Source organism: Ambystoma mexicanum, chromosome 1p, assembly GCF_040938575.1.
Source record: "Ambystoma mexicanum isolate Mex_15411 chromosome 1p, UKY_AmexF1_1, whole genome shotgun sequence".
Lineage (NCBI taxonomy): Eukaryota > Metazoa > Chordata > Amphibia > Caudata > Ambystomatidae > Ambystoma > Ambystoma mexicanum.
Window position 1 is genome coordinate 137,194,955 of NC_090921.1, and position 12,083 is coordinate 137,207,037.

General features: G+C 43.7%; 1 long non-coding RNA gene across 1 annotated transcript in view; it reads right to left on the reverse strand.

Annotated features, from left to right (window-relative positions):
- Positions 1–8,339: 8,339 nt before the first annotated feature.
- Positions 8,340–12,083, reverse strand: part of LOC138567132 (uncharacterized) — a 307,846-nt gene continuing 304,102 nt past the window's right edge. Inside the window, exon 3 of the long non-coding RNA XR_011302108.1 lies at positions 8,340–11,380. This is a non-coding gene — a long non-coding RNA (uncharacterized lncRNA). The remainder of the gene's footprint in view (positions 11,381–12,083) is intronic.

Below are 12,083 nucleotides of genomic sequence, written 5' to 3' on the forward strand. Positions count from 1 at the left end.
TGGTGTGAAGAACGTATACCATGTATTGCAAGTTAAGAGGGAATCCGATGAAATGCAACTTAAAGCAAGAACTTTGCTGAGGAGTTCGAGAGCAATGTGGTGAAGGGAAAGGAGCATAACGAGGAGTACTGTGTAACAAAATCCATGCTAGCAAAGTCCAGAGACTGGCAAAGAGTGAAACATGTTGTGGCAAAGCCAAAAGGTTGGCCAAGAGCGAGCCAAGTGATTGTGAACCAGAACACAGAGGAGGCTACAAAAAGAACCTGTGTGGGAAAGCAAGCCTAGGGTGACCGGTTGCGTGACCTGTAATGGGTAGACCGTGTGGTCTGACAACTGCGCCTGGACCAGGTAAACCCCATCTGTGGAAGCCAAAGAAATATATAGAAAGTGATTACAATTGTCTGAAGGAGATTGCTGAAGTGAAGCAAATGAAAGCAATCTGTATTAACTATGAATAACTAGAAGGAGTATAAAGTTGACTTGGGGCTCGTTTTCAATATTGAGTGACTGAACCTAAGAACAAGTTGGCAAGCTGAACAAGCTGGTGTCTTGGGGAAGGAGAATCCCGAGACCATTTTGAGCTGCGTTATTTTCTTGGGGAAAGGAACCCTGAGATCTCGTTTTGGAACTGAGTTGTCTTCTTGGGAAAGGGAACCCTGAGATTTCGTGGAACTGTCTTGAACTTGGGGAAGGGGGGCTGGAAAGTAACCCCAGAGCTGGAAGAAGCTCAGAACTTTATTTGGAACACTAGTTCTTTTGATGCTGACATCCCAACACATTGTTAATCTTTAGTTGAGAGGGCAAGTATTGGTTTTGGACACAGACACACTTTTAAGTTGAACTTACTGACACAGACTATCCTTAGTTTCTTTAGGTAGGGAAATCCCACCTTAGCATAGGGCAAGTTAGGCCTTCAACCATCCTGACATTTAAGTTAACAAACCATTTTCGTGTGAACTTTGAATCTCTTGTCTGTGTTTTGCTTCATGATGCCTTCACATAGTGTACGGTTTTTGGCGCTGATCTGTGCTTCCTTACTTTGTGCCAGGGCCCACACTTGGGTTCTTTTCCCAATGCCAGGGCCAAAGCTTGATTTATGTGCCCCATGCCAGAGCCAAGTCTTGTGTTCTATCCTCTGTTCTAATGCACAGTCTTGGGTTATCTGCTCTTTGCCAGGGCACAATATTGGTCCTGTCCGCTGTGGGCCTTGTGCCAGCACATATACCCGAGGTCTGTACTCAAGCTAGGGCCCAGTCTTATTTCCCTGTCCTGTGACAAGGCCCAGTCTTGGGTTCTATGCTCCTTCCCGTGGCCCAGTCTTGGGTTCTGTTCACTGTGCCACAAGGTCCAGTCTTGGGTGTTGGGTCTTGTGCTGGACACATTCTTGAGGTCCGTACTCTAGATAGGGCCCAGTTGTGGGTCTGTGTCCTGTGTCAGGGCCCAGTCCTGGGTTCTATGCTCTGTTCCATGGCACAGTCTGGCTTCTCTGTTCTCTGCTAGAACCCAGTCTTGGGTTCTATGCTCTTTGCCGGCGCCCAATCTTGCGTTCTGTTTACTGTCCCGTAAGGTCGAGTCTTGGGTTTTGGGCCTTGTGCAAGGACATATTCTTGACAACTGTACTATAGCTAGGTCCCAGTCGTGGTTCTGTGTCCTGTGTGAGGGTCCAGTTTTGGGTCCTATGGCATACTGATGCAATCTGTACCATTTGATTTGCGCTAGTCTTTGCTCTGTGCCCTACTGGTAGTAGCTATTCACTGTGATTTTCACCAGTGTTGTGTTCTGTCCCCTGCCAATGTTATCTTTACCCTGTGATTTCTGCTAGTCTAGGTTCTGTGCCCTACTGGTATTAGGTATTTATTGTGATTTGCACCAGTATTGAGTACTGTGCCCTGCCAGTGCTATCTATAGCCTGTGATTTCTGCTGATCTAGGTTCTGTGCTCTTCTGGTATTAGCTATTAACTGTGATTTACACCAGTATTGGGTTCTGTCCCATGCTGATGCGATCTGTAACCTGTGATTTCCGCTACTCTAGGTTCTGTGCCCTACTGGTATTAGTTATTCACTGTAATTTGCACCAGTATTGAGTTCTGTGCCCTGCCAATGCTATCTGTACGCTTCAATTTCCATTAGTCTTGGTTCGGTGCCCTGCTGGTATTAGCTATTAACTGTGATTTTCGCCAGTATTGGGTTCTGTCCCCTGCTGATGAGATCTGTACCATGTGATCGCCGCTATTCTAGGTTCTGTGCCCTAATGGTATTAGTTATTCACTGTGATTTGTGCCAGTATTGGGTTCTGTCCCCTGCTGATGCAATCTGTACCATGTGATTTGCGCCAGTCTAGGTTCTGTGCCCTAATGGCATTAGTTATTCACTGTGATTTGCACCAGTATTGGTTCTGTCCCCTGCTGATGAGATCTCCTATGTGATTTCCACCAGTCTAGGTTCTGTGCCCTACTGGTATTAGTTATTCACTGTGATTTGCACAAGTATTGGGTTCTGTCCCCTGCTGATGCGATCTGTACCATGTGATTTGCGCCAGTCTACGTTTTGTGCCCTACTGGTATTAGCTTCTTACTGTTATTCGTACCAGTATTGGGTTCTGTGTCTTCATGATATCTGTGTACTTCATTTTTGATCAGGTGCTAGCAGCCAATTATATCTGTGTCCTATGCTTTTCTACCAGACTTGGGTTCTGCGCTAGAGGTGTTATCTGTAGCCTGTGATTTATACAAGTCTAGAGGTGTCATCCCAGGAGGAGTTATGAAATGGATGTTAGTGGGGAGAGCGTTCTAGTGCAGTCAGGCTAGTAAAAAAACATAGCAAAAGCAGTGATAGTGGTCATTATGAAATGGTAGAGCTTGAGATCAAAGAGAACCCCAAGTTTGCGAGCATGTGTTGAACGGTTGAATAAGTCTGGGGGAAAAGCAATAGGAGAAAGGAAAGTGGGCTGCATGAGGGCAAAGAGACAAAGCTCTGTGTATCGTCAGTAAAGAGGTGAGCAGTAAGGCCAAAGAAATACATTAGTTTACACAGGGAAGAGGTAAAATGTTGGAAGAGTAGTGTGTCTGGGGGGAAGAGGAGTGGGTCTAGGACTGGTTTGGGGGCACGGCTACTGGGAGGAGTGTGCAGGAGGGGCGTTAGAGTTCCATTAAATCTAAAAGGAACAATGGTAGAGATAAGCAAGTGCGTGTATCTGAAGACAAGGGAGGAAAAGTTTTGGAGGAGGGAGGGATGATCAACAGTATTGAAGACAGAGGTCTAGTAAAATGAGCTTGGAGGAAAAATGAGATTGGTGGTAGTGGTTACGAAGTTTGAAGCTTGGGGGGTGCGCACTCCCAGTAGAATGTTTGGATTGGAACCCAGATTGGAGTGAATTGAAAAGTGAGTGTACCTCAAGATAGTTGACTATGAGATGGAAGACAACCCTCTCGAGGATTTGGGAGTTCTAGGGTAGGCCAGAGCCAGGTATGTAGAAAAAAGGGCTGTTTTGGGTCAGTAGCATGTTTTTACAATAGAGGTATGGCTGTGGGTATTGTGTGGCAGGACTATCTGGTCCAGTCATGGTTTCTGTGCCCCGCAATTCAGATCTGGACTTTGAGCTCTGATGGTGATATCTGTGCCCTGCCCTGTTGCGTGGATAACTCTTGGATTTGTTTCCTGGATTCACTACCTTTACCTTATGCCAACGAAAGCCATTTCATGTCTTATAAAAGCATGGGCTCTGTGCCCAGTCTCAATATTGGGCTCTGATTACTGGGGGTAGCGTATGTCCAATGAAGGGATGAGTCGTGTGTTTCTGGAGCGGTTGTAATCTATTGGCGCAAGTGTCTTGCAAGACAGTAAACTGCATGCAATGTTGGGCGAGGATTCCCTCATTACTACAGAGAGTAATCCCTTCTGGGAGGTGAGTAATCATTCTAGCCAGTCCTTCATCGCCTGGGAGCATATAGTATTTTAGAATATGGCTTTTACACCCTCGTCCCCTTTTTACACTCATTCTTTAATTGCCTAGTAAGATAACTAATTAATTAAGTGCTTGCTTCAGAGACTGGCTCGCAACATGAAATCACAGGTTGTCCTAGCATTTCATTCTTCCCAGGTCAATGACTGGGTATGATTAACAATCGGTAATTGGAAAACCTATTTAACATGCTTTGAAGCTTAAGTGAAGCATGATTTGCTATATGGAGACTCTTCATAAGTGGGTAAGGGATTTTCAGCAATGCGGGTCCCTAGCTCGGTAGAAGGAAGGCTGGTGGAACATCGTCTGGCCCCATTTCGATTATATAAGAACCAGTAGAATTGTCCGCTAGCAGAAAACTGGTGCAAGGCTGGTTCTTTTCCGCCATTAGAAAACCAGTGGATTTTACATGCCGCCACCTTATGTGAGTGCTTCTAATGCGAGAGGGTGGATGTCAACTTCCTATAAGAGTTCTTGAGGACAGCAGGAAGTTAGCAAGGTCTGTGTTTAAGAGTATTGGCAATGAGGACCGTCTGATTGAGTTTCCTGATGAGAGGAATGGGGAATGATTCACATAGGGGGTGTATTCATGAAGAGACAAAGACTTTGGATCTTGTTTGGCCATTTGTTTCTTGGATGGAAATGATCTTATAAAAATAACAAATACCTAGGTGATAGATACACATCTATTGATAAAACGGATAGCATGATCATTTTCTTCTAAGATTTTCTTTGAACTGCAACCCGGTCAAAAGAAATAGCACATGGTTTGACTTGACTGGACATGTCTACTAAGTGCAGGTGCACTAAAAAAAGCAAATCCTAGTTTAAATTTCAAAAACGTTTTTACTACTTGTTCAAATACTTCATATATTCATATATAGTACAATCAAATGTCCTTCTTCATATCTCACTTGATTATTTTGATTATTGAAGAACGTTCCGTTCCTGTTTCCGGGATGATATTGTTTTAATGCAAATTCAGATATTGGGAGCCGAACTAAGAAGGTAATCCTCAAAACACGTTGAGGAGGGGCAGTAGCTGAATGTTTTTATAGAACTGGCTGAAATGCTCAAGAAGGAATTGTATTATTTTTTCTAGACTGGCAATGGTAGCTGTGAATTTTTTATTTGAAGGGGCATAAATATTTGCCTCGAAGATGAGGCAGTGAAAGAACATATTGAGGGAGCCTGAACCAACCAAGTGGGGTAAAAGATTTTGGTAAAAAGCCACGCAGTTAGTAATCGGTTTTTATAGTAGCACAAGAAAACAATTGATGCAAGTCACCCACAGTGCAAAGGAGCATTTTTCAATGCATTTTCATGATACTTTTATCTACAACATTTGCCAGTATAAAACATATGTGAATGCTGGCTGTGCCCTTACATTTCCATGCAGGCTGCACAAATATATGTCAGTATTACCATATAAGAACTTACTTGAGTTGGCTTTGTCAGCAAAATATCTCATACAACAGTAAGAAATTGCACTAATGTAGCCAGTCTAGTAATGCAATAACACTAATCATGTTTATTTTACCCTTCACGCCCAGTGAAAAATTGCCATGCCACAATAAGAAAATAGATCAAGGCTGGCTGCCCAATGTAGGCCAGTCTAGCCACATAATAACATGTATCAAGTTCGATTACCCTTGATGCCCACTAAAAAATACCATGCCACAGCAAGAAAGTATATCCAAGCTGGCTGAACCAATAAAGGCCAGTCTAGCAACATTATTACAATTAGCATGCTGACTTTACCCTTCATACCAGTAAAAAGTGCCATGCCACAATAAGAAACCATGACAAGCTGCATGGCCAGTCTAAACATGTAATAACATTTATCATGTTGGCTTTACCTTTATGCCCGGTACAAAATGCCATGCCACAGTAAGAAACATACTCTCATTCACAGACACACACTTACAACCCCACACATACATGCATAGTTGTCCTTACCTTCAGTCCCAGTCAGGACCTGAAATGATGGCCCTCTGGCTTCCACGCAGCATGCTACAGGAACCAGGAAGCCATGAGAGCTTGCTGGTTCCGAAGGTATTCACTGTGGAGCCACATTGCCTAGTTCACAATGCCCCAGGGGTCATTAATGTGCGGGAAGCTGCAGGAGAGATTTCTAGGCACATTCATGCCTTCAGTACCCCAGCTGCATCCCCAATGGGCGATGCAGAGTTAAGGAAGCAAATTCCCCCCCCCCCCCTGCATAGTCCATTGGACATGCGTGCTGGGGTACTTTAAACTGTCAAAGAGAAACCATGTATCTCTGTGACAGTTACGCCACCCCTGGAGTGCTCCCATAGCTGCTGCTGCAGTTGAGGGAGCGCTCAGTATTTTCAGTGGACTGACATGGCTCTTTAACAATGAATGGCACTTCGACGAGCCGACCCTGCAAACTGAAAAATATGTAGTTAAGTATGGTACTCATATGGTGCAGACCATTACATAGTGATGTACACAAGCAAAAGGATACACGGATAAAGAGATAGAGGGGGAAGTGGTGCTATCAAGGTGTCAATGGGCGGTGAGGTGTTCCTGGAAGGGCAGTGTTCCCAATTCCTTCATGAAGTACAGGAGAGCTGGGGCCATTCGGATGGGTATCAAATGTTATTTCATAATCCTGGTGCATAACAGTAGAAGGCTGTTTTCTGGGTCTTGCCTTCTTGCTTCACTTAGATTTTTGTCTGGTGATGTTGTGGTTTCTGGTCCTGTGAGGTCCCCAAAGAGAAATTAATCTGATGAATTTGCACAAAAATCTTTTGGAAAAAAAAAACAATTACACTATATGAAGACGGATGGTCAATTAATTTTTTTCCTATAATAAAATATATTGTGTGGCAGTCCTGAGTCCTAGTACAGTCCCCGTTATATAGCAGAAATGAAATCACTAATTTTACAATCTAGAGGAAGTACCTTGGCAATAATCCCTGCCGCTAGGATTGGACAGTTACCCTATCTCTCTCCGCCCAGAGTCAGGATTGGTTTAGGGGTTGGGAGCACCATCTGTCTTTTTCCATTTGTCATCATCCTTTGTTCTCCTTACAGCATTTTGGCAAAAACTAGTTATGAATCACAGCTTCATAATTGTACTCGGAACTTCCATACGAACCATATATTCTGTTTTAGCTGATCATGGGGAATTAGATAAGCCAACTGCCAAATCCGTACGATGTAGCATGGCCATGTGTCACATTTTTGTCGTCTTCATAGAATGTACAACAGTAATGAATATTTAAGTTATCAAGCATATTCCTAATTTCACTTTCCACCGTTTCACCCATTATCACAGTTGTAACATGTTCAGGTCAGTCAGAAACCTAGTATAACTGGCCATTACAGTTCCCAGAGTCATAGGTAGATGCATTTTACACCCCCAAAACCAAGTATTTTATATTAATATATATTTTATATTAATATTAATGATGAGTGTTTCTGTCAGCAAATGGGATGGCTGCTTCATCCCTCACAGCCATCTGTTCCCCTGGGTCAGCCTGTGACCAGAGATTTTTATGAGTCTCTTTGAAATGGGTGCAACAAGGATTCACACCTTTTAGTCATGCTTCAGCCCAGGATGGCCTTCTCTTTAAGTCCCTGCTTTCCTGCCAGCAAGTCTGCAGAATAGTGAATTTTGACACCTTCAGCAGCATCACATTTTATTGCTGCGTTATTAGATGGGAGCTGTGAGATCCAGTTGGAGTGGGGCTTTTCATTGTGATGTTTTTGCACCCAGCCAGAACAGGTTTTTCCTGTAGTAAGTGTCTCTTCAACTGTCACTGGAGTTTTGGGGGTGAAGCATATCTACATTGCTTTGGTCAACCCACACATCCTGTTCTGCTTTCCTGACATTTTTCTGTGAGCAGTGATATCTTTTTCCATTGTGGCCTTTTAAAGCCGTTTTTATTTTCAAACACATGTGCACGCCGTTTTTGCTTCAAATGTTTAAAAATCCTACTTTCCATGTAGGATTCCTCCTTCTTTTGTGAATTAAACTGCTGCTTGTCCATTGATAATGATAAGTAGGCCCCTTTCCCCATGGTTCTTTAATTTTTCATGAACAACAAAAGAACATACCAGGCTGTTTTTGTTGCAGTGTTTAAATTCCTGCCATTCATGAGACAGGGAAAGCAAAAGCCGGGACATTTTTGGTTGCATTGTTTAAATGGCTACTATTCATGTGAAAGGGACTTCGGTTTGGGCCATTTAAATGCATCCCACATGCCCCCCCTGCTCTTCCATGACTCTTTGTTGGGGAAGAGCAGGGCAGAGTGGGGTTTGTGTAGTAACCTCAAAGAAAAGGAGGGTGAGCCATCGTAGTTTTCAAGCCTTTATTGTCAACGACCCAGCGCTCCATCTGTGCCCACCGCCCTAACCACTCTCACTCAGCATCAACTTCCAACGCCTCGCCTCACATTCCTCCAGAGAACCCACCACTCATTCCAATCACAACATTCTGGGCTAGGACACAGAACGGAGCGACAGATAATATTAACATGAAAGGATGAAGATACATCACAATTCCCCCCTTTGGAACAACAACGAAACACAACCAAGTAGCAGAACTTCCTGATACAACAATGTCCCTTTTAGCCCCTTGAGTACATGGGCCATGACTCTCTGAAACACGGCGGCTGCAGAGGCTAGGCCAAATGGCATCATTTTGTATCGGTAAAGACCAAACGGCGTGATGAACGCAGTGAAGTCTCTGCAATCCTCTGTCAGGCTAATCTGGTGATAAGCACTGGATAAGTCTAGTGTAGTTAATGTATCTGCACCTTCAGTACAATTCAGCATCTCTGAAATGGTGGGTAGAGGATACACATCCACGACAATGTTCTTGTTCATGTCCCTTAAGTCTACGCAAATTTTCCATTTTTCTGTGACTACAATGGGGCTCACCCATTGGGAGTATTCTATATTTTCGATCATACCTTCCTCCTCGAGCCTGTTTAGTGCCTGCTCAACTTTTTGTCTACTAGGGCAATGGGTACTGGTCTGGCTTTGTTGTGTGCGACTGGTCTAGCTCCTGGTTTCATTATTATTATGTGGGCAAACATTTTCAACAGCCCCAACTGCTCCTGCACGATGTCACCGGAGTCTTCCTTCAGATTCTTCTTAACTTCGGTCTTGTTACCACTCCTTACCAACAATACTGTTTCATTTTCGCACGGGTCAAGTCTCATTCTCAAAGCTGCCTGATCTCTCCAACCAAGCACATTTACTCCTTTTTGTGCCATGTAAAACTTCACCTTGTCTTGGCGACCTTTGAATTGAACAAGGCTCCTAAACCACCCAGTAATGTGAATCTTCGACCCCTCAAAACCTCCAGTATCTTTAATGTCTGGAAATATCCTTGATTTAAGTCCCTCAAGAACCAGTTTTTCTGAGGTTTTGTGTGTTATGATGGTATAAGGCGAACAGCGGTCCACCATCACTGTGAGTTTCCAGTTTTCTACTATGATTTCGCAGCGTGGACATTTCAGTTCATTTCCAGGTGGCTCTCAAACTTCTACTATTCTCTCTTTCTCTGAATCTTCATCTTCTTGTACTATCTACACGCTTTTCTTGTACCTGCATACTATTTCAAAATGTCCTCTTGTTCCACATTTTGCACATTTCTGGTTTATTGCAGGACAACTCCTTGAGTAGGCGTAGTGTCCCACTCTGCCACAATTGAAGCATTTGTCTTTCGTATCCTTGTGATCTTGTTCTCTAGGTTTGTAACTTCTCCTGTTTGGCTCATCTATGTTCTCTGTCTTTTTTGCTTCGGACTACGCTTATGGACGCTTGTTCTCCCAGTTCTACTGCTGGCTTGATGTTACTCTGTGTAGCGCCTTGGGTTTGACTCGTTTCAGCTTCTTGTTTTTCATCTCTTTGGAGCATAGTTAGGTATGTTCTACTCTTTTGGCTATGGCAATGGCCTCTGGTAGCGATGGGTACCCCACCATCCAGAGCCTGTCCTGTATCAATGAGTCCTTACTGTGAATGATTATTTGATCTCTAATTAACTCGTCCAAAGTGATGCCTGTGCCGAATCGGCAGGTTTGGCTAGTTTTCTCAAAGCCAACACGTATTCTGCAATCCACTCCTCTTTGTGCTCTGGTATAGAAATTGAATCTGTTTATAGCCACATTTACCTCTGGGGCATAATGTTTGACTAACAGCCTCAAGGATTTCTCGTATTAATCTATGTTGCCTGCTTCATCCACTGACAATTCCGGTAGTTCTTTGTATTTTCTCTGCCCTTCTAGACCCAGGGCATGTAATAGTAGCAGCTTCTTCTTTTGTGGCGACAGACCATCTTGCTCCACTGCTTTTATATAATTTTTTCCAGTATTCTCTCCATTCTGGCCACACCACTGCTGGTTGACCTTGGCTCTGGAGAAAGCGTGCTGGTGGATGCATAGTTATACCTTGCATATTTTCCCACTGTAGATATGCTCTATTTCCTTCACTGGTGTTCTCTTTCTTATTTTCCTTGGTCTTGTGGGTAAGCGGTTCAATAATTCCTTTGTTGAAGGCGTCTTAGTGCGAGGGGCAGTGTCACACACTCAAAAAAAAAAATTCTTCTTTTCTTGTAGTACTCTGAAGAGGAAAAGCTTGATTCACTTGCCTAGTGAGGATTTCCGCCTGACTTGATCACACATTCGAAAATGGAGTCACGTTTATTAAAGCTCCTAGGTCCTTTCTTCAAGTGTTCATGTAACTCAGCTTGCTTTAAAAGCAATCACGCATGCGCGATTATCCGAACAAACTATCACCCATGACTTATTTACCTTGTTGAAGCTAAATATTATCCTGCTATATCGTAAGGGCCTGTGCACTACCTAATTGGTGACTCTTCACGTGGATCAGCACAGAGGAAGCCTGTCTCCTCTGGAGCTGCCGCTCTCATTTCACGCTCCGATTCATTAAGCTTAGGGGCCGTCCTCATCGCCAAATGTAGTAACTTCAAAGAAAAGGAGGGTGAGCCATCATTGTTTTCAAGCCTTTATTGTCGAAGAACTGGCGCTCCCTCTGTGCCCACTGCCCTAACTGCTCTCACTCAGCATCAACTCCCAATGCCTCGCCTCGCATTCCCCCAGAGAACCCACCACTCATTCCAATCACAACATTCTGTGCTAGGACACAGAATGGAGCGGCAGATAATAATAACACGAAAGGATGAAGATACATCAGTTTCCTTCGGCGTAATTTTCCTTCATCAGAGAGTGGGCACTCCAGTATCACCTTCCATCTCTGGGTTGGGGGGTACGGCATGGCATCCTATTTTCTTCCTTCTTTTGGGAGTGGGTACTCCAGCCCCCCCTTCCATCCTTGGCTTGTATGGTGTGGAACGGCACCCTGTTTCTTCATTCCCTTCCAGGTGCCCGGGGTTCTCATCGGACTCCGCTCTCAACTCCAGGCTGGAATTTAACAAGGTTAGTTTTCTAATAGGAGATTTACAAAAAAACAAGGTACAGTACTTTTTACACACATTTTTCCCAGAAGATTTACAAGAATTTACAACGACAACCACCTAGAGTTAGAATACGGCACTTCTTGTTTCATAAACGATTTTTTTCGTAAATTACTCCCTGTTCATATATATGATTTTTCTTCATCTGGGTTCCAGTTCCTTACCTTTACTCTTCGGAGCATTCCTGGGCTCCACCCTCAAAGGTTTCTTTAATCTGCCACAAGTCCTGCTCTCTTAATTTTTAGGGGGATGGTGAAATGTCAAGCCAGGCCTGAGATGGTGACCTCTTCTCCAGTTTGAACTTCAACTGCACACGGCAGCAATTGAGCTGACTGAAATGCTTTTTCAGGATTGTCAAAGCACAGGAGGTTACCCCCCAGTCGGGACCAGACTTTGCAATTAATTAAGCTCAAATTAATTGTGAATAAATTGAAAATGTCACTGCCTAAATAGAAGGCAGATGGTACATCTTGCACAACCCCACAATTATGCTCTATGGTTTTATTACCAATGGAAATATTGTATTATAATATAGGTGGTAGTGTGGCCCTCTTTTTTGGTAAGGGGGGCCTAAGTCATGAGGGAGTCATGTTGCCATTACAATGGAAATATTGAACATGCATCTGCTAAGCAGGATATGTTTAGAATTG